The sequence below is a fragment of the Dermacentor andersoni genome, chromosome 1 (genome assembly GCF_023375885.2).
Source record: "Dermacentor andersoni chromosome 1, qqDerAnde1_hic_scaffold, whole genome shotgun sequence".
Classification (NCBI taxonomy): domain Eukaryota; kingdom Metazoa; phylum Arthropoda; class Arachnida; order Ixodida; family Ixodidae; genus Dermacentor; species Dermacentor andersoni.
This window is the reverse complement of record NC_092814.1, coordinates 409461401-409486539: the sequence shown is the minus strand read 5'-3', so window position 1 is coordinate 409486539 and position 25139 is coordinate 409461401. Positions and strand designations below refer to the sequence as shown.

General features: G+C 49.2%; 1 long non-coding RNA gene across 1 annotated transcript in view; it reads right to left on the bottom strand.

Annotated features, from left to right (window-relative positions):
* LOC129381760 (uncharacterized) overlaps positions 1-12926 on the bottom strand; it is a 63653-nt gene extending 50727 nt beyond the window's left edge. Inside the window, exon 1 of the long non-coding RNA XR_011892119.1 lies at positions 12725-12926. This is a non-coding gene — a long non-coding RNA (uncharacterized lncRNA). The remainder of the gene's footprint in view (positions 1-12724) is intronic.
* Between the last annotated feature and the right edge of the window lie 12213 nt (positions 12927-25139).

Genomic DNA, 25139 nt, shown 5'->3' with positions numbered 1-25139 from the left:
TACATCCGACCATATAGAGCTGTCGCAGGCTGGTATGTTGCTAAACTTCCTTCACTTTTGTAGCTGAATATGTCACGCCACTTCGTTCACAATATTCATAGACTGCAGCTTGATTTGAGCTTAAACATGTAGCTTTCACAACGGCGAATTCTGTCGCGACTGCTCGTCTTCTGGTCCGGAATGCGTGCCTTTTCTCTTGCAGCTACCCATTCGAGAAGTGACGATATAAAGCTTTTGAGAGTTTAGGCTGAGTTTGCTTCAGAAACTTTATCAATTAAGATAGAAATGTTTTTGTGTACATAATGTTTTGAAGCGTTGGAAATAAAGTTTACATAATAAAGGTATAGCTGGCGCTTCGATTACCGCTGCCGGTGGTGCAGTGTCGTCGCTTCGACGGTGGCGCCACCCCAAGGCTTGGACGCGAAACACGTGACATGCCACAGGCTTGATCCAAGTCAAAGATTGGGGTCGCTTATAATTTTTTTTTTTGCTCCTCTCATTACAAAGAATACATTGACCAGCGCTAAAGATCAAGGGGCTTTACGCGCTTTTAGTGCGTTGGCGATGCGAAACGCTCGTAAAGGTTCTTACATCACTATAACTTGATTCTACGTTCTAGCACGGTACACAATGACCATATGCTGAAGCGTTAATGGCTCGGCATGCTTACCTCAGTGCCCCAGGAGGCGGCGCATGTGCAGAGAGTCTAATGTATCCCGTATCGCGGTAACGTATTACGCATCACGCAAAGTAAAACTTTCTTGCTGTTCGTAGCCTTACGTTGCTTCAGATGTTTAACTACAACACGCTCACATTCATTTTCTGCGCAGGAATTCAAGTGGACAGTTAAGAGCAGTTTTAGTGTACCATGGTCGACAATCGAAGTTCTCCTTTATGGACAAGTCGCGATATCGCAGCTTCCACTGGTTTCTTCACAACGGCTCACTTCCGCAGCATCTCGGTGTGTCCTTAATCGGTTTGCAAGGCCCGAAAGGTGAAGCGTCAGCTAAACTTATCACACTGCGACGAGAGCTTGACTGAGATAATATACGGCTGCGTAGCTCGTTGGTTGGGAGCGCAACGGAAATTGTCGATATGGGTCGCGCTAACAACTCTTACGATCTACACTAACGCCTCCGCTTTTAATTTAAGAAAGAAGCTAGATGATCGACGGGTTATTCCAGTAGTGGATAGCAGGGATAACGGCACGTTATCACATAAAGCCGAATCCATGCTGAACAGCGATTCTGACTACTAGCGTTTTGTAAGGTCAACAGCAAGATGGCGGAAGAACGTCACATGCTCGACAACTTTTTTTTTTGCTGTTGCATAAAGGTCTAAGTACTAGAAAAGAAAATTGCAGATTCAACGCACATGTCGGAATCTATGAAGCGACGTTTATCTGAAGCGGTTGCTCAAATGATAAATTTACCCATTTCTGAGTCTTTGGAGTGAAAGAAACTTGCGAGCGCTCATGGGGGGCTCTCGCGCTGCGCAAGGCGACCATCTCAGAACTGGCACAATGCAAATGGCACATTTCTGGACCGATGGAGAGACTGTGGAGACCGGGCTTGAAATTACGCATTCATCGTGTCGGGGGCGAGCATTAAGCGAGAGAAATGCTTTTTGTTTAGCGATCACGTATTATGCCATCTAAATAGGCTGGGATTCAATGGAAAAATGATCTGCGTTATTTAGGAGTAACGCTGTCCCAGTATCAAAACAACAACCCCCATTGGCCGAGAGAGGTTGCAAAAGTACACCGGAAAGGAAATGCATGACAGGGGTTGAAGATGGTGATATGTCGTTGCGCTAATGTAACATTCCTTGTTGCCCGTTCGAGGTACGTTCTACAAGTATTGCACTGTTCTTGGGTTCGTCTGCAAGCACTTTACCATGTTTTCGCTAAGCATTTACTTGGAGTTCACGTTGCGAGTCCATGCGACGAGACAACCTCTTCTCCTGAACGGGGAGGCCTTGGTTTAGCTCGACTTTCTTTTTTCGTCAGACAGCTTGTTTCTCCAGTTATCTTTTTACAGCGAAGCGGCCTATGGCTGGGATCCGGCGGATCGCGTCCACGCGTAAACCAACAATTTTTCATACTTGGGCCGAGCCCGAAGATAGTGCAATACCGAGCCGACCCGCTGCGGAGGTGAAGCAGACGGTAAGCAGTCCCCATACGCGGGCTGATCCCAAAGGTAATCCAATGCCGAGCCGACCCGTGGTGGAGGTGAAGCAGACGGTAAGCACTCCCCACAGGTGGGCTGATCCCAAAGCTAGTGCAATGCCGAGCCGAGCCGCGGCGGAGGTGAAGCAGACGGTAAGCACTCCCCATACGCGGGCTGATCCCAAAGGTAGTCCAATGCCGAGCCGACCCGTGGTGGAGGTGAAGCAGACGGTAAGCACTCCCCACAGGTGGGCTGATCCCAAAGCTAGTGCAATGCCGAGCCGAGCCGCGGCGGAGGTGAAGCAGACGGTAAGCACTCCCCATACGCGGGCTGATCCCAAAGGTAGTCCAATGCCGAGCCGACCCACGGCGGAGGTGAGGCAGACGGTAAGCACTCCCCACACGCGGGCTGATCCCAAAGGTTGTGCAATGCCGAGCCGAGCCGCGGCGGAGGTGAGGCAGACGGTGAGCACTCCCCACACGTGGGCTGATCCCAAAGGTAGTGCAATGCCGAGCCGACCCGAGGTCGAGGCGCAGTGCACCATTAAATCTCTCAGAAAGCTGAAACCATTGAAAACCGATTTGCAGATTGCAATGGCGCGGTGTTCTTTGGGATATTCTACAAATGTCACTGAAATAAGATAGACAATATGCCATCTTCAATACAATTTCTACCATTTAAAGACTCTGGCGACCCTACAAAAGACGTTTATTTTGCTAGTACTACATAGTCTTTTCTGTAAAATGGCATGTGTCACAGACACAGTGAAACTGTTAGGTGCACGAAGTCGCGTATCCGTGAAACTACAAAGTATGTGCATAGTGTGTGTGCGGCCCAAGAGCATGTGCGAGAAGGAATGTTGGTATTGAATGCACGTGTTTGTTTACCTAAATATGATGCGCCTGATATAGCCTTTGCGGATCTCTGCATGTTATTTCCAAGTGAAGAAAAAAAAAGATGCACGATGCATAGTTTTCGAATCGTAAAATCAGCCGGGGGAGGTCGCTTGGTGAACAGGCACGTAACGAACACACGTTACTGCATCATCGCTTATATCTTGGCAAACGTACTATCCACGCGCTTTTGTGTGGCCACGTTGTGCAGAGGAAAGAACCTATTATGCTGCCATTCATGTGTAGCGTGCACAGACCGTTGTAGCGCCACACAAGACGCAATCGGAGCTAAATTATTTTGGCTCTCGCGTTAGGAGAGATCACTAGGTAGTATGTTAAGTAGATCTGAGCGGGAGTTGCCGCGTTTGAGAGAGCTCACCGAGCCATAGTAGGTGGATTCCATGAAACTGGCGCTAATCAAGGCCGATAAGTGCGCACTGCGTTGCAGAAATTTCACACGCCTATGGCGCGCCCACGTTCGAAACGTATAGGATGCAGAAGCGGCGTGGAAAACCTCGGGCAGCTAGACACAAGGTTCTGACTTCGGGCGAATGTGTCCGTCGAGCGCAGGAGCCCCAGTGCGGCGTGCTTGAACGGCGCAGGGCCGTCTCGCACACTTCCAGTAAGTAATGGAGCCGATGAGGGCAATTTGCGAAAGCACCCGTGTGCTCAGATTGAGGTGCACGGCAAGGTTGTTGCTTTGTAGGGGGCGCTTTTCTCTTGCTGTCCCAGTCTATGTTTCTCATAATAAAAATCAGTTGGAAGTCAGCGCTTGTCTTCGTCGTCCTTTTTGTCCCTCGTCTGTGTATGCGCTGTAAGTGACGTTTGATACCAAAGAACCCCAGTTGATCCAAATTTCCGTAGTCTCCCACTACAGCGTGCCTCATAATTGGATGGTGGTTTTGGCACGTAACACCCCCATAATCTTCAATAAGGAAGGGGGTGGGGTAATTTTTTTGCCGGATTTATTTATTTGACCAAAGCGAGCAGGCCCACTACGAATAGCGAGTGAGCAGGATTTCAGAGATTAGACCGTAACATCGCACTAGATGTAACTTAAGTTAGGCATATAACTTTTCTAATGCGTGATTAAATGTGACTTGTATGTTTAGTTACGCCGTTTCTATACTATAGTGACCATACGCCGTGTGCAGCACGCACAAGACGTTTCACTGCTTCCACTGTGACTGCGTCCCTGATACAACTTACCCAGTTAAACAGTTTTTCCTACAAACCATGCTGCATCATGAGGTCATCACAATACACTGACTCGCTTCGTTCCTGGGATCGCTACGACACGCGAGCGAACCAGAAGGGAAAAAAAAAAGTTTTTCGCGCGTTCGTGATGTCGTACCTCATTGCTGCACGATGCCTGATAATTTTCCTTATATCACGACGATATTTCGAGACTCAACTTTGATATGTAATAAAATACAAGTATTTTCCCTCGTTCCTACTTGCTTTTAAGATTGCAGTGTTCACAAGGGCTGGATGGACAGGTATGGCGCAATATCTGAGTGCCTCATGCATAAGGGCATTGTTGCTGCCCTCGAAATCCCCCGAAGTGAACCCAAATATGTGGAATATTGTCACGTGGTGGTGACGTAGAAGAACACAGTAGCAATACTGTGAACGAGAAAACTAACTTTTATTGGGCGAACTTGTGCCCACAAAACAGGCTACACTTATAGCACAACGAAAGCGGCGAACACAGTCGGCGATCGTCGGAAATGTGATCAGCGGGTCAAGCGCGTCGGCTTTTATACAGGATCGTCGAATGTTCCAGACTAATCGTTGGGACCCGCGTGCCTTCCACAAAGTTCTACACCATTCGAGTCAGGCGACTAAATCAGATAACAGAAGGTTCGTCGACAACAGACTGGATAGAAGCATCGATAACTTTCCAGAAACTTCGGATACATGCAAGCGCGTCCCGCGCTGTGCGATAAGATTTGTTAGGCGGCGAAACGTGGTCGCCCGATAAATACAAGTACACGTGTCAATACCCCCCTCTTAAAAAGCATCGTCCCGATGCTACAAATATAAGAAAGCGAAACACAAAATGGCACTTATTAAACATAAGTAACAAAACAACGAAAAGAAATCAAGTCTAAAAGTCAGTTACGCGAAGTCCCAAAGTTCGTCAACGCTGGTGGTACGGCTTGAGTCGCACAACGTGGACAATTTCAGGTCGTGAGCGACGCCGCTGTGACAGCGAAATGCCGTCTGGCACGACCTCATAGTCCAGTACGCCAATACGTCGGATGATCTTGTACGGTCCGAAATAGCGACGCAAGAGCTTCTCGCTCAGTCCTCGTCGGCGTATAGGGGTCCAAACCCAAACACGGTCACCGGGCTGGTACTCGATAAAGCGTCGTCGGAGGTTGTAGCGTCGGCTGTCGGTCCTCTGCTGGTTCTTGATCCGCAGGCGGGCGAGCTGTCGGGCTTCTTCGGCGCGCTGGAGATAGCTAGCGACGTCAAGATTTTCCTCGTCAGTGACGTGCGGCAGCATGGCGTCGAGCGTCGTCGTCGGATTCCTGCCGTCAACCAGCTTGAACGGCGTGATCTGTGTTGTTTCTTGCACCGCCGTGTTGTAAGCGAATGTTACGTACGGCAGGACGGCATCCCAGGTCTTGTGTTCGACGTCGACGTACGTTGCTAGCATGTCGGCGAGGGTTTTGTTCAGGCGCTCCGTGAGACCATTCGTCTGCGGATGGTAGGCAGTTGTCCTCCTGTGACTTGTCTGGCTGTATTGCAGAATGGCTTGGGTGAGCTCTGCTGTAAAAGCCGTTCCTCTGTCGGTGATGAGGACTTCTGGGGCGCCATGTCGCAGCAGGATGTGCTCGACGAAAAATTTCGCCACTTCGGCTGCGCTGCCTTTTGGTAGAGCTTTAGTTTCAGCGAAGCGGGTGAGGTAGTCCGTCGCCACGACGATCCACGTATTCCCGGATGTTGACGTCGGAAACGGCCCCAACAAATCCATCCCAATCTGCTGGAATGGTCGACGAGGAGGTTCGATCGGCTGTAGTAATCCTGCTGGCCTTGTCGGTGGTGTCTTGCGCCGCGGACAGTCTCGGCATGTCTTGACGTAACGGGCGACGTCGGCGGTGAGACGCGGCCAGTAATACTTTTCCTGTATCCTCGACAGCGTCCGGGAGAATCCGAGGTGCCCAGCGGTTGGGTCGTCGTGTAGGGCGTGCAGTACTTCTGGACGCAGCGCTGACGGTACAACAAGAAGGTAGCTGGCGCGGACTGGTGAGAAGTTCTTCACGAGCAGGTTGTTTTGTAGCGTGAACGAAGACAACCCGCGCTTAAATGCCCTAGGGACAACGTCGGTGTTCCCGTCCAAGTACTCGACGAGGCCTTTTAACTCCGGGTCTGCTCGCTGCTGTTTAGTGAAGTCTTCCGCGCTTATTATTCCAAGGAAGGCGTCGTCGTCCTCGTCGTCTTGCGGCTGGGGATCGATGGGGGCACGTGATAAGCAGTCGGCGTCGGAGTGTTTTCTTCCGGACTTGTATATTACCGTGACGTCATATTCTTGTAGTCTGAGGCTCCACCGGGCCAGCCGTCCTGAAGGGTCCTTTAAGTTAGCTAGCCAACACAACGCGTGATGGTCGCTGAGGACTTTGAATGGCGTGCCATAGAGGTAAGGGCGGAACTTTGCTGTAGCCCAAATGATGGCGAGGCATTCCTTTTCAGTCGTAGAATAATTGCCTTCCGCTTTTGAGAGCGACCGGCTAGCATAAGATGTCACCCGTTCATGTCCGTCTTTCCTCTGGACTAGGACGGCACCGAGGCCTAGGCTACTGGCGTCAGTGTGGATTTCAGTATCGGCGTCCTCGTCGAAGTGTGCAAGTACCGGCGGCGACTGCATGCGTCGTTTGAGTTCTTGAAATGCGTCGGCCTGCGGCGTTTCCCACTTGAACTTGACATCACATTTCGTTAGATGTGTTAGCGGCTCCGCGATGCGTGAAATGTCCTTGATAAAGCGCCTATAGTAGGCACACATGCCAAGGAATCTGCGCACTGCCGTCTTGTCGATTGGCTGCGGGAACTTTGCGATGGCAGCTGTCTTCTGCGGGTCGGGGCGTACTCCAGATTTGCTGATGACGTGGCCTAGGAATAGAAGCTTATCGTAAGCGAAGCGACACTTTTCCGGCTTCAGAGTGAGCCCTGATGACCTCTAATACTGTCGCAAGCCGCTTAAGGTGATCGTCGAAATTTCTGGCGAAGACGACGACGTCATCCAAGTAAACAAGACAGGTCTGCCACTTCAATCCTGCTAAAACCGTGTCCATCACGCGCTGAAACGTTGCAGGCGCCGAGCACAGTCCAAATGGCATAACCTTGAATTCATAGAGGCCGTCTGGGGTGATGAAAGGGGTCTTTTCGCGATCCCTTTCGTCGACTTCTATTTGCCAGTAGCCAGACTTGAGGTCCATCGATGAGAAGTATTTAGCATTGCAGAGCCGATCCAATGCGTCGTCTATCCGTGGGAGGGGGTATACGTCTTTCTTCGTGATTTTGTTCAGTCGACGATAATCGACGCAGAAACGTAAGGTTCCGTCCTTTTTCTTCACTAAAACAACTGGAGACGCCCACGGGCTTTTCGACGGCTGGATGATGTCGTCGCGCAGCATTTCGTCGACTTGTTGTCTTATAGCTTCGCGTTCTCGCGTCGAAACTCGGTAAGGGCTCTGGCGTAGTGGTCGAGCGCACTCTTCGGTTATTATGCGATGCTTTGCGACTGGTGTTTGTCGAATCCTCGATGACGTCGAAAAGCAGTCTTTGTATCGTCGAAGCAGACTTCCGAGCTGTTGCTGCTTAATCACGGGGAGACTTGGATTTATGTCGAAGTCTGGCTCGGGAACTACGGTCGTCGGGGTAGATGCAGCAGAATCCGAGAGGACAAAGGCATCGCTGGTTTCCTGAATTTCCTCGATGTATGCGATCGTCGTGCCCTTGTTGATGTGCTTGAACTCCTGGCTGAAGTTTGTCAGCAACACTTTCGTGTTTCCTCCGTGCAGTCGAGCGATCCCTCTTGCGACGCAAATTTCACGGTCAAGCAGCAGATGTTGGTCGCCCTCGATGACGCCTTCTACGTCAGCGGGTGTTTGGGTGCCGACGGAAATAATAACGCTGCAGCGCGGCGGGATGCTCACTTGATCTTCGAGCACACTCAAGGCATGGTGACTACGACAGCTCTCCGGCGGTATCGCTTGACCTTGCGACAGCGTTATCGATTTCGACTTCAGGTCGATGACTGCGCCATGTTGATTCAGGAAGTCCATGCCGAGAATGACGTCTCGTGAACACTGTTGGAGGATAACGAAGGTGGCACGGTAAGTCCTGTCATGAATGGTTATTCTTGCCGTGCAGATTCCAGTCGGCGTGATGAGGTGTCCTCCAGAGGTTCGAATTTGAGGGCCTTCCCATGCAGTTTTAACTTTCTTCAACTGCGCGGCGATCAGTCCACTCATGACGGAGTAATCGGCTCCTGTGTCCACTAAAGCGGTGACTGCGTGGCCGTCGAGAAGCACGTCGAGGTCGGTGGTTCTTTGTCTGGCGTTGCAGTTAGGTCTCGGCGTCGGATCACGGCTGCGTCGTGTTGAACTGAAGCTGGAACGTCGCGTCGTCAGGTCGTCTTTCGTCGTCGTATTCTTTGCTTCCAGACTTCGTCGGGACGGCGGCGTGTCGTTATGTCGTCGAGGTAGTTTCTTCGGTGTCTTCGTCGGCGGCGGAGGATCTTCGTCAGTTCGACGAACAGCAACCGCACCTCCATCGGTTGCTGCTTTTAGTTTTCCGGATACGGGCTCGCTGACCGGCCCCGGGCTGGGCCAGTGTACGGTCGGCGCTGCGGCGACAGGTAGCGGCCTGGTGATGGCGAACGCGACGGTCGTCGAGAGCTCCACTGAGTAGCGGCGAGGTAGTCGGCGATATCGCGAGGGCGTTCACCTTGCTGCGGGCGTGGAGCGTTCACGGCGAAACCTCGCAGTCCCATTTCCCGGTACGGACATCGTCGGTAGACGTGACCCGCTTCCCCGCAGTGGTAGCAGAGCGGGCGGTGGTCAGGAGCGCGCCAAACGTCGGTCTTCCTCGGGTAGCTGCGCTGTGCGACGGGTGAGCGTGCTGGCGGCGGCGGTGGTCGACGGAATTGCGGCGTTACAGGGCCCTGGCGCGGTCGCGGAGGAGGACCTGGACGGCGTACGACGGCGGCGTAGGTCATCGCTTCGGGCTGGGGTTGCGGTAATTGAGGTTGCACCTCCGGAACTCCAAGTGACCGCTGAACCTCATCTTTCACGATGTCGGCGATCGAGGCCACTTGAGGCTGCGACGATGGCAAGACCTTGCGCAGTTCTTCGCGCACAATGGCTCTGATGGTCTCGCACAGATCGTCCGTGGCCAGTGATTGAATTCCGGCGTAGCTTGTCGGCTTGGTGCGTCGGTCGAATTGCCGGTTCCGCTATTCCAGTGTCTTCTCGATGCTCGTCGCCTCACGAAGAAACTCGTCGACGGTCTTCGGTCGGCTTCTTACCATTCCGGCGAAAAGTTCCTCCTTTGCACCACGCATCAGTAGGCGTACTTTCTTCTCCTCGGACATTTCTGGGTCGGCGTGGTGGAACAGACGGCTCATTTCCTCAGTGAAGATCGCGATCGTCTCATTTGGCAGCTGCGTTCTGGTCTCCAGTAGAGCTTGGGCTCGCTCTTTTCGCACGACGCTTGTAAATGTTTACAGGAAGCCACTTCGGAAGAGGTCCCACGTCGTCAAGGTGGCTTCTCGATTCTCGAACCACGTCCTGGCGGCGTCCTCCAATGCGAAATAGACATGTCGTAGCTTGTCGTCGCTTGCCCAGTTGTTAAACGTAGCGACCCACTCATACGTTTCCAGCCAGCTTTCCGGGTCCTCAAATGTGGAACCGCGGAACGTCGGTGGTTCCCTGGGCTGCTGCAGCACGATGGGGGACGCTGGGGCTGCCATTGGGGTTGCCTTGGCCACAATCTTCTTGGTCTTCTCAGGTAGAAGTCCGTGCTCCTGAGGCAGCTGTTGAAGACGGCGGCTTGCTCGATGATCCGGGAGTACGTTGGTGTTCTCTTTGTGGTCCGGGCTTGAATTACCGCTTGTCGGGGGCGTCCGGTACATGAACGTAAAGCACCTCCACCAGATGTCACGTGGTGGTGACGTAGAAGAACACAGTAGCAATACTGTGAAAGACAAAACTAACTTTTATTGGGCGAACTTGTGCCCACAAAACAGGCTACACTTATAGCACAACGAAAGCGGCGAACACAGTCGGCGATCGTCGGAAATATGATCAGCGGGTCAAGCGCGTCGGCTTCTATACAGGATCGTCGAACGTTCCAGACTAATCGTTGGGACCCGCGTGCCTTCCACAAAGTTCTACACCATTCGAGTCAGGCGACTAAATCAGATAACAGAAGGTTCGTCGACAACGGACTGTGGATAGAAGCATCGATAACTTTCCAGAAACTTCGGATACATGCAAGCGCGTCCCGCGCTGTGCGATAAGATTTGTTAGGCGGTGAAACGTGGTCGCCCGATAAATATAAGTACACGTGTCAATATTCTTACTTCAAATGCCATTGACTTACGTGCAGTGGGCGGCAAGTATTTTAGAACTTCGGAAATGTGCTAGTCCTCCTTGAAAGCCATTGTGTTGCGTGTCCTCAATAAAGGAACCTTGCATCTGGACTTAAAGTGGCCAGTCGGCGCGAAGGAGCGCATAACGCGACAGGGGAAAAAACGATCAAGAAAACCCCTGTTTGTAGGCTAACTACCCCACCGCTGGCAACACTGCTTCAGCGCCGTTCGTTCAGACGCCAAGTGAAAGCGAATGTATTCCATCGCGTCAATTAGTTAAGCAACAACACAAAACGTGAGAGCTCGATGGCATCGCTATGCCACATGAGAAATATGCATGCCCATGTTAGGTGACACGGTTAAACGCACGTGGCAAGCGTTACTCCTGGTCACGTCACGGTTAGGTTCTGTATTCGAGGCGCTGTTCTGAAAAACTTGATGGGGCGAGTGGAAGGAAACGGCGCGTAAGCTTGCTCATCGATATCGAAGTAGTTGTTCGCAAAATATACGTCGGGGACGCGTGACCTACGCCGTTGTGCATATTCCAGAGATGCTTCGACGTCAGTGTTGCCTGACGAGTAGGACGTTGTACGTGCACTGCACATGCTTAAGCCAGGCGAATCTATCTACACTTTTAAACAAATGTACACCGTTTGTGTCGTAGCTTGCCACATAACGACAATGGTGATCTGTCTTGCATGTGTGTTCGTTCTTGAAAACGCTGCGCGCGCCACTTTTCTTTGGAGAATGATCTGTAATGGTGATAACGCGCATGCCGTTCGTGACTTGGAAGTACTGGGCTCGCAGGGTTAAAGAAAGGAAATGCGGAGGACGATTATTGTGTGGCAAGACACGACCCATAGAGGGAAAGAGATAAGTAGAAGGCAGGGAGGTTAGCCAGAATAACATCCGGTTGGCTACCCTATACCGGCGGAATGGGAAAGGGTAAACAAAGATAACAGGGAGAGAGAGAGAGAGGAGGGAAGGACAGAAGGAAATTGCGGTGAATTCGCTGTTGGACCACACGACCCAAAGGGTGTAATTGTGTTTATGAGTGTAGCTACCATTAAAATTTTGGCGCACTGATACTAAGCACGAGCCACAAAAAGCACCGATCGCAAACATACGTCGTAGACATAGTTGTGCCAGTGTGAAGTTTTTAGTGCTGTCACATTGAGGGAAAAACGGAATGAACTACGAAAACGCAGGAAGGGAAAAAATAAAGAAAGCCAGAATCTGCCAATGTAGCTTTCCACCAATATGCACGTTTCGTTCAGTACTAAGTAAAAGCCGGACACATTTTCAGAAGGCGTCATCAGACAAGCCATAGGGGAAAAGTTGTCATTTGACCGGGGGTGCTTTAATGAGCTTGACCCCCTACCAGGATTTGCAGAAATAAAGCGAAAACATGAATTAACAGCCGTGTACGTCCGTGCCACCAATGATGCAGCAAGCTTTAGCCGCAATAAAATTTTAAGTGAGAAGGTAGAGGTAGAAGCAACTCAAAAGAAACCACAAATGATGTGGGAATTAGAACACTCTGGTAATTGCACTCTAAAAGGGCGTAGGCTTCGGTATCGCCGTGGGGGAGGAGCAGCCCCGGCGATACTGGAGCCACCTCCAGACTATCGATACTCTGGAGGGGGCTCGGACCCCGGAGCGTCCCTCTAGTCGGCGCCTACGAGAGGAGCGATAGTATAGTTAACCACAGACGCGAAAAAATGCAAGAGTGTGTCCCTGCAGCCGGGCCCTCGTGAGAAAGAAATATGATAACGGTGCCGCTTATCAATGTCGGTGAACTGCGCGGCGCTCAAAGAAGCGAACAGGGCTGAAACCTCGGCGAACAGTGCGAAAAACACGGACAAAGAAGACAAATGCACAGGACGGGCGCCCGTACTGTGTACTCCTGTCTTTGTCCGTCTTGTTCCCGCAGCTCATTAAAGTTTAACCAAGTGGCCCAACCAAAAGTTCTTTTGAAGCGAACAGAGGAATCGCCGCAGTGCAAGCGGCCGAGGTTCCCAGTGGGCGGCGAAGCAAAAGAACTATGCAAAATGGTTATTTACCAAGGTCCTGCTGTCGGCGAAGTCCTTCTTTCTAGCGGAGCGGCTTCCGTGCACGAATGATGGCCGAAATTCAGAGCGGACTACGATGGTTTTTGCAGCGCAGCCACCTTCCACTCACGACGAAGCATGGCCGAGCTAACCCTCATAAAGGGCAACATCGCGATCACGTGGGTGCTCTGGAAGCGCCGTTTACCGCACGTGGCGTAAAACAAAAGGGCGTAGCAGTTCGAACTCGCTCCTATCTCGGATCCTAGGACAGCGTGCGTAGTGCAGCCCACGCAATTGGCCAAATGGGAGAACGACGCTTTGTTTAAGCTGTCCTGCGTCTATGACAATTATTTAGAGTGAATAAAGACCTAAATACTACCATTGACAAATAATACTGTTGTTTCCCTTCGTTTAAATAGAGAGAGAGAGATGCAAATGAGAGAAAGGCAGGGAGGTTAACCAGAGTTAAAACCTCCGGTTTGCTACCCTGCACTAGGGGAAGGGAAAGGGGAAGTAAAGACGGAAAGAAGAGCGTGACAAAAGTAAAAGTGTGAGAAAAAGAATTTGAAAAGGGACGGAATGGGATCAATATAGTCTTTCTAAAAGGCCACTGTAACATAAAAAGGTCAACAAAGCCTTGCCCGACTTTCGCTGCGACGACAGCTCATCTCGGCATTCCAAGACTGACTGTTCTGAAAGTGGCCTGTCGTCAAGGCGTGCCAACGCGGTCGCTAGTGACAGCCGGTGCGCACAGTATCGAGGACAGTGGCAAAGTACGTGTTCGAGAGTCCCCTCCCCGCCGCAGTGACTGCAAGCCGCGCTGTCGTCCATACCGACTAAGAAGGCGAAATGTCTTGTGTAGGCGACACCAAGCCACAGTCGGCAAAGTACTGCTGTCTCGAGTCGAGAGAGTCCAGATGGGGGTCAAAGTCGAAGGGATGGGTCCAGTCAGTGTAGACGTATGTGCTTCAAGCTTGGTGTGTTCCATAAAGTTCTGATGGATTCGTTTGCAAGCACACAAATTTTCATTGCAGCGTCTGTTCTTGAGAATTGAATAGAGTCTTGCAAGCCCTCCTCATGTGCAGATCGTGCTACTGCGTCGGCATGTTCATTGCCCATTATGCCAACGTGGCTTGGGATGCACTGTAACGTGATGTCGTGTGCTTGCTCGACGAGGGGGCGAAGCAGAAGTCCGATTCCTAGAACTAGTTGTTCGTGGGGTCCTCGGCGTAAGGCAGAAACCAAACAATGAAGACCATTCTTGGACTCACTGAACATGCTTTATTCCTTGGGTAGTTCATCAGAAATTACACGAAGTGCACAACGCATAGCAGCAAGCTTCGCGGCAGTCGATGTAGTCTGGTAAGATTGTCGAATCTTTATGGTGGAGGGTTTCCAGGAAAGATCACCGATCCTGCAGACCCATTCACCGTGGTAGAAGCGTCAGTAAATAGATGATGATGCTTGTTGTACGTCTCGTACAGCAAGAGCAGTGAAAGCTGCTTGAGTGCTGGAGACGAGAGTTGGGCTTTTGTTCATATTCCTTGTACCATTAGTCGAACCTTTGCTTCAGTCAAGCACCATGGGGAAACGGAACTTTCGATGGCGCTGTATAACCTGATGGAAGGTATGCACGATAGGGCAGGACTGTTTCACAAAAAGAAGCACGTGGTCGATCCTCTGGCAGTGAGGCTAGATGACGGGCAGGGGCTCGAGCAAGGCGTCCTACGTGTGCTCTGAGTGCTTCCATGACTATACGGGTCCTGGCTAGGAAATCGTGTGCAATAGCAATTGTTTCAGCCGTTGACGAGCACCATGGCAATCCAAGACACACTCTAAGTGCCTGGGCCGGGACGCTTTCGAGTGTACAGATATTACTTCTGCAGGTGTTGGTCAGCACAGGCAAGCTGTATCGCAAATACCCAAGAAAGAGCGTCCTATATAGTTGCATCATTGCATGTTCTGACGTACCCCAGACATTTCCTCCAAGAAACAAACACATTAGAAATATCTGTCAGGCGCTTCTTTAGGTAGGTCACATGAGGACTCCAGCAGAGGTCACAATCAATGACTGCGCCTAAGAATTGGTGCGTCCTGACATAAGGTATGCTTTGACCGTGGATAGAGACATCGTATGATCTCATTGGCTTTCGGCTAAACGCGATCGATGCGCATTTTTCTGGCGAGATCATGAGGCCTTGTTCATTTAGGTACGTCGCTGTTGACGTCGCAGCTTTTAGAAGCCTGGTGCGTACTTGCGGCCGTGCCACACCAGATGCCCAGATGTCGTCGGCATACATTGATATTTTAACTGTGTTCGGAAATCGTTCCAGGAGACCAATGAGTACAAGGTTGAAAAGCGTGGGACTCAAGACACAGCCTTGTGGAACTCCATGGTGCGTATAATATTGCGAGGTTGGGCCAGCTTCAGTCATAACAAATAGAGTCCGCCTATGTAAATATCTGCGTGTCCAATGATATAATGGACCGCATAGGCCCACTGATTTCAATGCTTCAAGTATGGCGTCATGAAGAACGTTGTCGTAGGCTCCTTTTATATCTAAGAACATTGCGACAGATAACCTCCTACACGTCTTTTGGTGTTGAACATAGGTTACCAGATCGATAACGTTGTCGATAGAACATCAGCGACGTCGAAAGCCAGCCATGGCGTCCGGGTAGATTTCGTAATGTTCAAGGTACCACTCAAGTCTGGCGAGGATAATTTGCTCCATTACCTTCCCAATGCAACTTGTCAGCGCAATTGGTCGGTATGAAGTAAACTCTAAGGGAGACTTGCCAGGCTTAAGAAGCGGTGCCAGGCGGCTGATCTTCCAATCTTGAGGAGCTTTGCCCTCCTGCCAGGACTCGTTATAGATATTAAGGAGCGCACTTCGTGCCCGTTCACCAAGGTGACCTAGCATACGGTAAGATATGTCATCCGGACCAGGCGACGACAACCGATTACATAGGGCGAGCGCCGCGTCAAGCTCTCGCGTCGTGAAAGGCAGATGCATGCGTGAATCTCGTGAATCTGGAATACAGTTCGATGTAAGCGAACCTGTGCGAGTTGGCTGGCCCGCAATCGTAGCACAGAAGTCTTCGGCCTCATCAATGTCTTGTCGGCGCTGTAATAGTGCTAGGGCCTTGAACGGAAAACGCTGTTCCGGAACAGAACATAGACATCACACAGTGCTCCATATTTGAGATAGCGGTTTGCGGGGATCTAGCGACGCACAGAATTTCGACCACCGCTGAGCCTCTAGTTTATCAATGCGGCGTTGTATCTTCTTTTGCATTCGCCGGGCTGTTCTTAGATCCTGAATTGACTTAGTGCGTCGATATCTTCTTTCAGCACGACGGCGAATCGCACGAAACCGCTCTAAGTCAGGTCGAGTTCAGAATACCTTGGAGAACACGTGAGTATGCGCGTGGCTGTCTGTGCCGTTTTCTTGATAGCTTGTTTAAGTCCACAAGAGAAGCCTTTGTGACAAGCGTCCTCAATCTGGGATTTAAAGACACTCCAATCTATTCTTCGTGTCGTGGTGGACGTGTACATGTTAGACATTCCCTTGATCTTGAGCTAAGTGGGGATGTGGTCGCTTCCGTGCGTTTCAATGTCCAACAACCACTTAACATGTGCGTCGAGGCGGTGGGAGACGAATGTCAAATCGAGGCATCTGCTGTACCTTGTTGCTGTCACTACACCATGAACGCAAATGCGATTTTCTGCTGACGATTGTGTGTTATTTCGTCAAAACACTTGCGCAAAAGATCAAAACGAACTTAACGCGGGTCTAGACAATGTGCTTGATTGGTGCAGTTAATTTTCTCTGACTGTTACCACAGAAAAAAAAATGTTTTTATTCAGATAACGCGCAAAAAGAATCCGTTACACCATACTTATCAACTAGGGTCATCAACACTAAAACAGGTTTCTAGCTACAAGTATTTAGGAGTAACGATAACTAACGATCTTACCTGGAACTTGCATATAGAAAACATGTGCTGATCTGAATTCCGTAAGCTATGTTTTCCAAAGCATAAGCTTTGAAATGCTCCCCTTCCCCCAAATATTAAACTCCTAACATATTACACCTACATCAGACCGAAACTAGAATATGCATCTATGGTGTGGGACCCTTTTACTAAAGAAAACATTAATAAACTTTAAAGAATTCAAGAAAGGGCTGTCAGGTTTGTTTACTCAAAATTTAAGATAGCGGATTCTGCTACCGATATTATGGTGACTAACAACAGAGAGTTCATAGTAAAATATTTAGCGCGCACAATTGACAAGGACACAGTGAAGGGGGACACACGAGCGCTTACTCACAACTATTTTATTTTCGGAAAGATACAGAACATCTATACCCCAGCTATCAGCGCTGAGCATGTGCAACAAGAGTGGTCAGTAAAATAGAGACAGATTAAAAACAGATTAAGAAGGTTCATCCTGTATTTAAAAAAGCAAATTCGTTTTCAGTGATTACAACCAATGGTTGGCTTATGCATTTTTCAGCGCACTTTTTGATATTAAATGCTTCTGTGATTTCACGTGTTAGTTTCTTTTTATCTTAAAAAATATGTCAGTGTTAAAAAATACCGGATCACAATGACATAGATTACAGTGGTTCGATAAGTGCGAATGGTTTTCTTTACCGAGAGAACCTTCATGTTCTTTCCATTAGCACTTGTCGAACCACTATAATCTGTCATTGTGATCCGGTATTTTTTAACACTGTCATTTAGTTTTGAGATAAAAACAAACTAACAGGTGAAATCACAGAAGCATTTCATATCAAAAAGTGTGCTGAAAAATGCATAAGCCAACCATCGGTTGTAATCGCTGAAAATGAATTTGCTTTTTTAAATACAGGATGAAGCTTCTTAATCTGTTTTTAATGTGTTTCTGTTTTACTGACGACTCTTGTTGCACATGCTCAGCGCTGATAGCGGGGGTATATATGTTCTGTATCTTTCCGAAAATAAGATAGTTGTGAGTAAGCGCTCGTGTGTCCCCCTTCACTGTGTCCTTATCAATGGTGCGCGCTGAAAATTTTACTATGCATTCGTACCAACTCGCCGAACTATCAGTTCTGCAACAATAGAGAGGTTTAGCTTGTCCGGTATTCGGGTAAACGCAGTAACGTAATATTGCAATATCGCAGTAAAGCAAGTGTATTTTACTTTGCTGTGGGTGTAAATTTTTGGCAGGAACACGATTACGCCAGTGCCGAAAATTTACACCAGCAGCGAAGCAGAATACACTTGGTTAAGGCTATATTAGCTGTATTTGTCTCTTTCAGCTCTCCGCCACCAGGTAGCTGCATCTTGCAGGCTGCTGACGTTTACGCCTCCGCCCCAGCGTTTACCCGAATATAGGACAAGCTAAACCTCTCTATTATTGAAACAGATCGAAGAAGGAAATCTCGCCTTTACTTCCTTCAGTGGCAACTGAATCGTAAACTCGCAATGTACTCCTCCTTATACTTATCCCCTCTATCTAACCAACATACCCGCACCGTCACACGCAGTCACTAACACCATATTTTGCGAAAACTAACTGCTATAAATTTTATTTTTTCTTGCGTGCCATATCTGAATGAAACCATCTTACAACTTTGACGTAATTTTAATAACACTTTCTTTTTCGCCATCTCTACTGTATTGTGTTCCGTATTCTTATGTTTATTTTTGGGGCCGAATCTTCTAACGGTTTGGAAGGGGAACGGTTCACTTGGCCTCATCTGATTGGTCAAGCAACTCAGGGGACCAATTGCAATGCATGCTCACTGACCTGGAGAGGCAAAGCAGAAGGGTGGGTCTAAAAATTAATTTGCAGAAAACTAAAGTAATGTTTAACAGTCTCCAATGAGAACAGCAGTTTACGATAGGTAGCGAGGCACTGGAAGTGGTAAGGGAGTACATCTACTTAGGACAGGTAGTGACTGCGGATCCGGATCATGAGTCTGAAATAATCAGAAGAATAAGAATGGGCTGGGGCGCGTTCGGCAGGAATTCTCAGATCATGAACAGCAGGTTGTCATTATCCCTCAAGAGAGAAGTGTATAACAGCTGTGTCTTACCAGTACTCGCGTACGGGGCAGAAACCTGGATGTTTACGAAAAGGGTTCTACATAAATTGAGGACGACGCAACGAGCTGTGGAAAGAAGAATGATAGGTGTAACGTTAAGGGATAAGAAAAGAGCAGATTGGTTGAAGGAACAAACGCGAGTTGACGACATCTTAGTTGAAATCAAGAAAACGAAATGGGCATGGGCAGGACATGTAATGAGGAGGGAAGATAACCGATGGTCATTGAGGGCTACAGACTGGATTCCAAGGGAAGGGAAGCGTAGCAGGGGGCGGCAGAAAGTTAGGTGGGTGGATGAGATTAAGAAGTTTGCAGGGACAACATGGCCACAATCGGTACTTTACCGGGGTAGTTGGAGAAGTATGGGAGAGGCCTTTGCCCTGCAGTGGGCGTAACCAGGCTGATGATGATGATGATGATGATGATGATTGGTTAAAATATTGATTGCGTCAGAGGCCGTCAGAGACAGCGGAGCGGCACAACAAATTATGATCACGTCACGCATCTGTCAATCATTTCCAAGGTACTTAGATTTAGGTGCACGTTAAAGAACCCCGGGTGGTCGAAATTTCCGGAGTCCTCCACTACGGCGTGCCTCATAATCAGAAAGTGGTTTTGGCACGTAAAGCCCCATAATTTAATTAATTTTACTCATTTCCAAAGGGAAATGATTGTCTTTGCCTAAGCGCGGAATCAGCGAAGGGGTAGTCCGCTTTCGGTTCCGTTGCTGTGGCTTGCGACCCTGGTCGCGCGCGCCGTTCGTGCGAACCCGGAGACCCGCGGGCGTCGCGCGCGCGTGCGTTGGTTGCTTCGGAGGCTATTACTTGCCTTCGCCGTCTCCTTGACGCTGCTCTTTCGGTGTCGACCGCGGCTAAAAGTGCGATACGCGTTCGAAGAAATGACGGATAATGAGTTGCAGCGCCCCTGCCGGCTTCCTCTTGCAGGCGACGTTATCAATTGGAGGAGACTCGGGTGCAAGCGTACAAGTGGTAATGCCACGCAGACGAAGGAATTGCGCGTTACGGTTCATCGACACCGGCGTCGGTCGGAACTGTCGTTCGAAAGCGAAGTGTTCATCGTAATGGCCGAGATCTGTGTTGCCGAAACTGTCCGCGCAGTTGCTTTCGCAATTACTGTGTTGGCCGGTAGAAGGGCTGGGTCAGCCTTCCTGTGACCTCCGCTTCAAAGCCAATGCCCATGAGATATTTACATGGTGAGATCGAATTCCCAGTGCTGTCGCCAGCGTGAATAGCTTGCAGATCGCCATTCGGCAATCAGAGGGGTTCAACCCAGTCTGGTACAGCGCTGCCTTCGTTCGGCTGATGAAACTATACAGTCAGGACGGGAAGACATTCTGGAGATCTCTTATTTGGCTGCCCTTTTTTCTCTATTTCGGGAGTGCCACACTTTGTTCCTCAATTTCACGGCACAGCGCGCACCTTCAGCACCACGCTCTTCGATTTTACATCGCGCAGGCAATGCGGGGCCCGTATGTCGTGATTTTCGGTTTCAAGTTCCATTGCTTATATCACGCGACGCGCCGTGGTGCAGATCGCAGGGATAGCGGCAGCGCGGCGGCGAGCGAGTCATGTCCGAGCCGATGACGAAGGGCGAAAAAAGAAGGAAAATGGATATTTAATTATTGGGTTTTACGTGCCAAAACCACTTTCTGATTATGAGGCACGCCGTAGTGGGGGACTCCGGAAATTTCGACCACCTGGGGTTCTTTAACGTGCACCTAAATCTAAGTACACGGGTGTTTTCGCATTTCTGCCCCATCGAAATGCGGCCGCCGTGGCCCGGATTCGATCCCGCGACCTCGTGCTCAGCAGCCTAACACCATAGCCACTGAGCAACCACGGCGGGTGAAAATGGATATAGTCGGCTAGTAAAGGTGTCCCTAAGAACCACTTCACGGTTTTGTCGCGCTTGCTACTTAGGAACTGCTCCCAGTTCATTCGTGTATCGTGCATCGTGCAAGCTGCTGGTAGCCGACGACATAGCGCTGCTACAATGTCCTAAAATACTGTAGCGCTGCGATCTGCCAACTCATTTACTCTTGTGATACCACCTGTCGGCTGAGAATGAAAAATAATTACATTAATATATTGCTTCTGCATCGCGGAAACGCCCTGCGCCACACGTTTATACTTTAGAGGTTGCCGTATAATGTTTAATTTATATTTTATATTTAATTAGCAAGCAGAAGCATTCTGCAGTTCCTCGAGTAGCTCGTCACATGATGACGTACACTTCCGAGGTGGCACCCTCTCGTCTCAGTAAAGTGGAAAGTTGGGCTAGTTGGTGAGTGATCATCATACCTTGCTGGTGAAGCAGCGCACTGACACGGACACAGTGAATACAAACAGGAAAAGACGGCACTCGCTGCACTCGCAACTATTTTATTTCAGAACACATACTTCATATTTATATACTCGCGCACCCTCAGGCGTCAATCGTCTCGTCTATTGGTCGCATCCTCCCCTTCTTCCACCTCCGGCTAGGGAGTGGCACACTTAGTGACGTAAGCAGCGAAATGAACGGTTCGTTTTCTGAACCGTTATAACAGTCTGCCCTTTTACATTTACAATGTTGTGCCTGTCCAGATTGGACCGTGTTGTGGTCTGCAGTATGCATTAAATAAAACTAAAGAAAATGAAACGTTAGCTGACCCCTAAAGCGTATTTCGTTTGCAGGAAGTACGAAAAGAAAGTTGCGCTGCATAGTCTTAACAAAGCAAACACACTAAAAACAGTGGCACCTTTTGGGGTGTATATTTGTCACACAACAATAATCGTCATCTGTCTTGCCTGCGGCATTTTCTTTCTTTAACGCTGCGAGCATCGGTACAGTCTTACACTCTAAGAAACGTTTACACCCTTTGGAGTGCCCCTTCTGCCACACAACGATAATCGTCATCTGCCTTGATGCGTTTCCTTTCTTTAACGCTGCGAGCCCGGAACTTTCCAGTAACGATCGGTATGTGCGTTATCAGCATGTTAGCCTTCCCGACAACATAGAGTTTCTCACTACATTACCTAGAGGGAAATCTGGCGCTGCTGCGCTGTGGTATGCATGGGAATGCCGGTATATTGTGGATTCGGATTGGCATCGTTCTCGTAGAGACAGGACACCTTGAAGACGCGCTTGGCAAGTACCGTTCCGTCTGTCACAATGATTCATTTTCTACTAGAACAGCACGTGAAAAGCTGTTTTAGCTTTATTATTACGCGAAAACATGTTTTGTTTAACTATGAGAACTTGGTATTGTGTGTATGACTACATGTTACATAAAAGGTATCAGCGGGCCGCTAAAGTTGGAGGACAGACACAAGGTACGCGCTCGCTTTGAAACAGTTGGTCGTCTGTTCTTGCTTTTCTTCGCTTGGTCATGCATCGTGGGTGAGTAAAGGTGTAATATGCGTGAATGGAAACATTTTATGAAGATTTTACTTTGAGAACGCGTTATTTGTGTAGCCATATCCACGTTTTAGACGAAGCCTCTTACAACACCAGCCAACACGAGCCTCGCAGACACATATACCGTCATTCCCATGACGGCACGGTGCCCCCTTAAGAAACTCCCATAGATGGTGGCGCCAGATTACCCTCTAGGTGTTATAGTGAGAAACTCTATGCCCGACAAGAAAGTAGCGGGCGCGGCGTTTTCAAGAAAGGAAACGCATCACGGCAGATGACGATTATCGTTGTGTGGCAGAAGGGGCACTCCAAAGAGTGTAAACTTTTCTTAGAATGTAGGCAAAGTTACACCCTTTGGGGTGTATCTCTGCCACACAACATAATCGTCATCTGCCTTGGTTGCGTTTCCTTTCTTGAAAACGCCGCGCCCGCTACTTTCCTGTCGGGAATGCTATGTCATGCTGATAACGCGCATGCCGTTCGTTATTGGGAAGTACCGGGCTCGCAGCGTTAAAGAAAGGAAATGCGGACAAGACAGATGACGTTTATTCTTGTGTGACAAGAGACGACTCGAAGGGTGTACACTTTTCTTAAAGTGTAAGAGTGTAGTTCCAACTGATGAACGGCAATCGCGTTATCAGCATGACAGAGCATTGCGACAGGAAAGTAACTAGTGCAGCGTTTTCAAGAAAAGACCCGCAAGCAAGACGGATGACGATTATCCTTGTGTGGCAAATATACACCCCAAAGGGTGCAACTGTTTTTAGAGTGCAGAACTAGTATAAAGCGATCACATGCACGTGATACTGAATACAGCGTCGTATACTAAGTTGTACTACGCTAAAAAACGTTTACACCCTTTGAGTTGTATTTTGTCCCCAAACGATAATCTGTGTTGTCCGCATTTCCTTGCTTTAACGCTGCGAGCCCGGTACCTCCTAGTCACGAACGGCTTGTGCGTTCTCAGCTTGACGCAGCTTTCTCGACAGGAAAGTAGCGAGTGCCGAGTTTTCAAGAGAGGAAACGCAAGCAAAGCAGATGGCGATCATTGTTTGGAGACAAGCCCCAAAGGGTGTAAACGTTTTTTTACACTTGAGGTGTATATATGCCACACAACGATAATCGTCATCTGCCTTGCTTGCGTTTCCGTTCTTGAAAACGCCGCGCCACTACTTTCCTATCGGCAATGCTATGTCATGCTGATAACGCGCATGAGGTTCGTTATTGGGAATTACCGGGCTCGCAGCGTTAAAGAAAGAAAATGCGGAGAAGACGGATGACGCTTATGGTTGTGTGGCAAGATACAACCCAAAGGGTGTAATTTTGTTTAGAGTGTACACTCTTAAGTAAAATTACGCCCTTTTGCCTAACTGGTCACTGCAGAGAATTCCGGTGACCAGTTTTTGTTATTACATTACCACCTTTGGATTGTCATGAACACAGCAGAAGTAAAAAAAAAATCAATTACATAGCAGTCACTGTCAGCGTTTTGAATTAAAAGTTCGAGTTACCTGTGTGACGACATAGGCTCGCTTCACTTTTCAACCTGTACCAAGAAGACAATCATTTTTTAATAGCTTCTTCCTACTCTGAACTTTGGTTTCGCTTTTAAGTATTCTTTAATCATGACCGCGCGGTATTTCGCCTATTTTCAAACGTGACATATGGCGAAATTACGCTAACTGGAAAGTCCTGGCGGGGCTGACATCGGAGCAGATGTACTACAACGGCTACGGCCTCTGCTCGGACCACTTCAGAGGAAGTGCGCCAACCCTGTCGTCATAGAGAAAGAAATACAAGAGCGGACACTCCCATGGAGCCCAGTGGTCGAATTGACTGCAGCGCACCAAGCCGCTCGCGTTGTTACCTGAACCACACTTCCGGTTTTGGTTTTGTGCGCGCGCGTTTTGAATACTAGCTGGTACGCGTTACGCCGGCTGCACCGTTACTATTTTTTTTTTTTCCTTCTACAGCTTAATGCCTGCAGCATTTCCTTTATTTAACCCGGCGGGCCCGGTACTTCCAAGTCACGAACGGCATGCGCGTGATCAACATGACAGATCATTCTCCAAAGGAAAGTGGCGAGCGCAGCGTTTCCAAGAACGGAAACGCAAGCAAGAGAGATGACCATTATCGTTATGTGGCAAGATACGACACAAACGGTGTACATTTGTTGAAGAGTGTGGATGGATTCGCCTGGCTTAAGCATGCGCAGTGCACGTACAACGCCTTACTCGTCAGGCAACACTGACGTCGAAGCATCTCTGGAATATGCACAGCGGCGTAGGTCACGCGTCCCCGACGTATATTTCGCGAACTACTACTTCGATATCGATGAGCAAGCTTACGCGCCGTTTCCTTCCACTCACCCCATCAAGTTTTCCAGAAAGCGCCTCGAATACAGAGCCTAACCGTGAGGTGACCAGGAGTAACGCTTGCCACGTGCGTTTAACCGCGTGACCGAACATGGGCATGCGTATTTCTCAAGTATGTGGCATCATAGCGATGCCGTCGAGCTGCCGAGCTGCCGATGCCGTCAAGCTCTGAAGTTTTGTGTTGTTGCTTAACTATGTGACGCGATGGAATACATTCGCTTTCACTTGGCGTCTGAACGAACGGCGCTGAAGCAGTGTTGCCAGCGGTGGGGTAGTTAGCCTACAAACAGGGGTTTTCTTGATCGTTTTTTCCCCTGTCGCGTTATGCGCTCCTTCGCGCCGACTGGCCACTTTAAGTCCAGATGCAAGGTTCCTTTATTGAGGACACGCAACACAATGGCTTTCAAGGAGGGCTAGCACATTTTCGAAGTTCTAAAATACTTGCCGCACAGTGCACGTAAGTCAATGGCATTTGAAGTGAGAATATTCCAGACATTTGGGTACACTTCGTGGGATTTCGAGGGCAGCAACAAT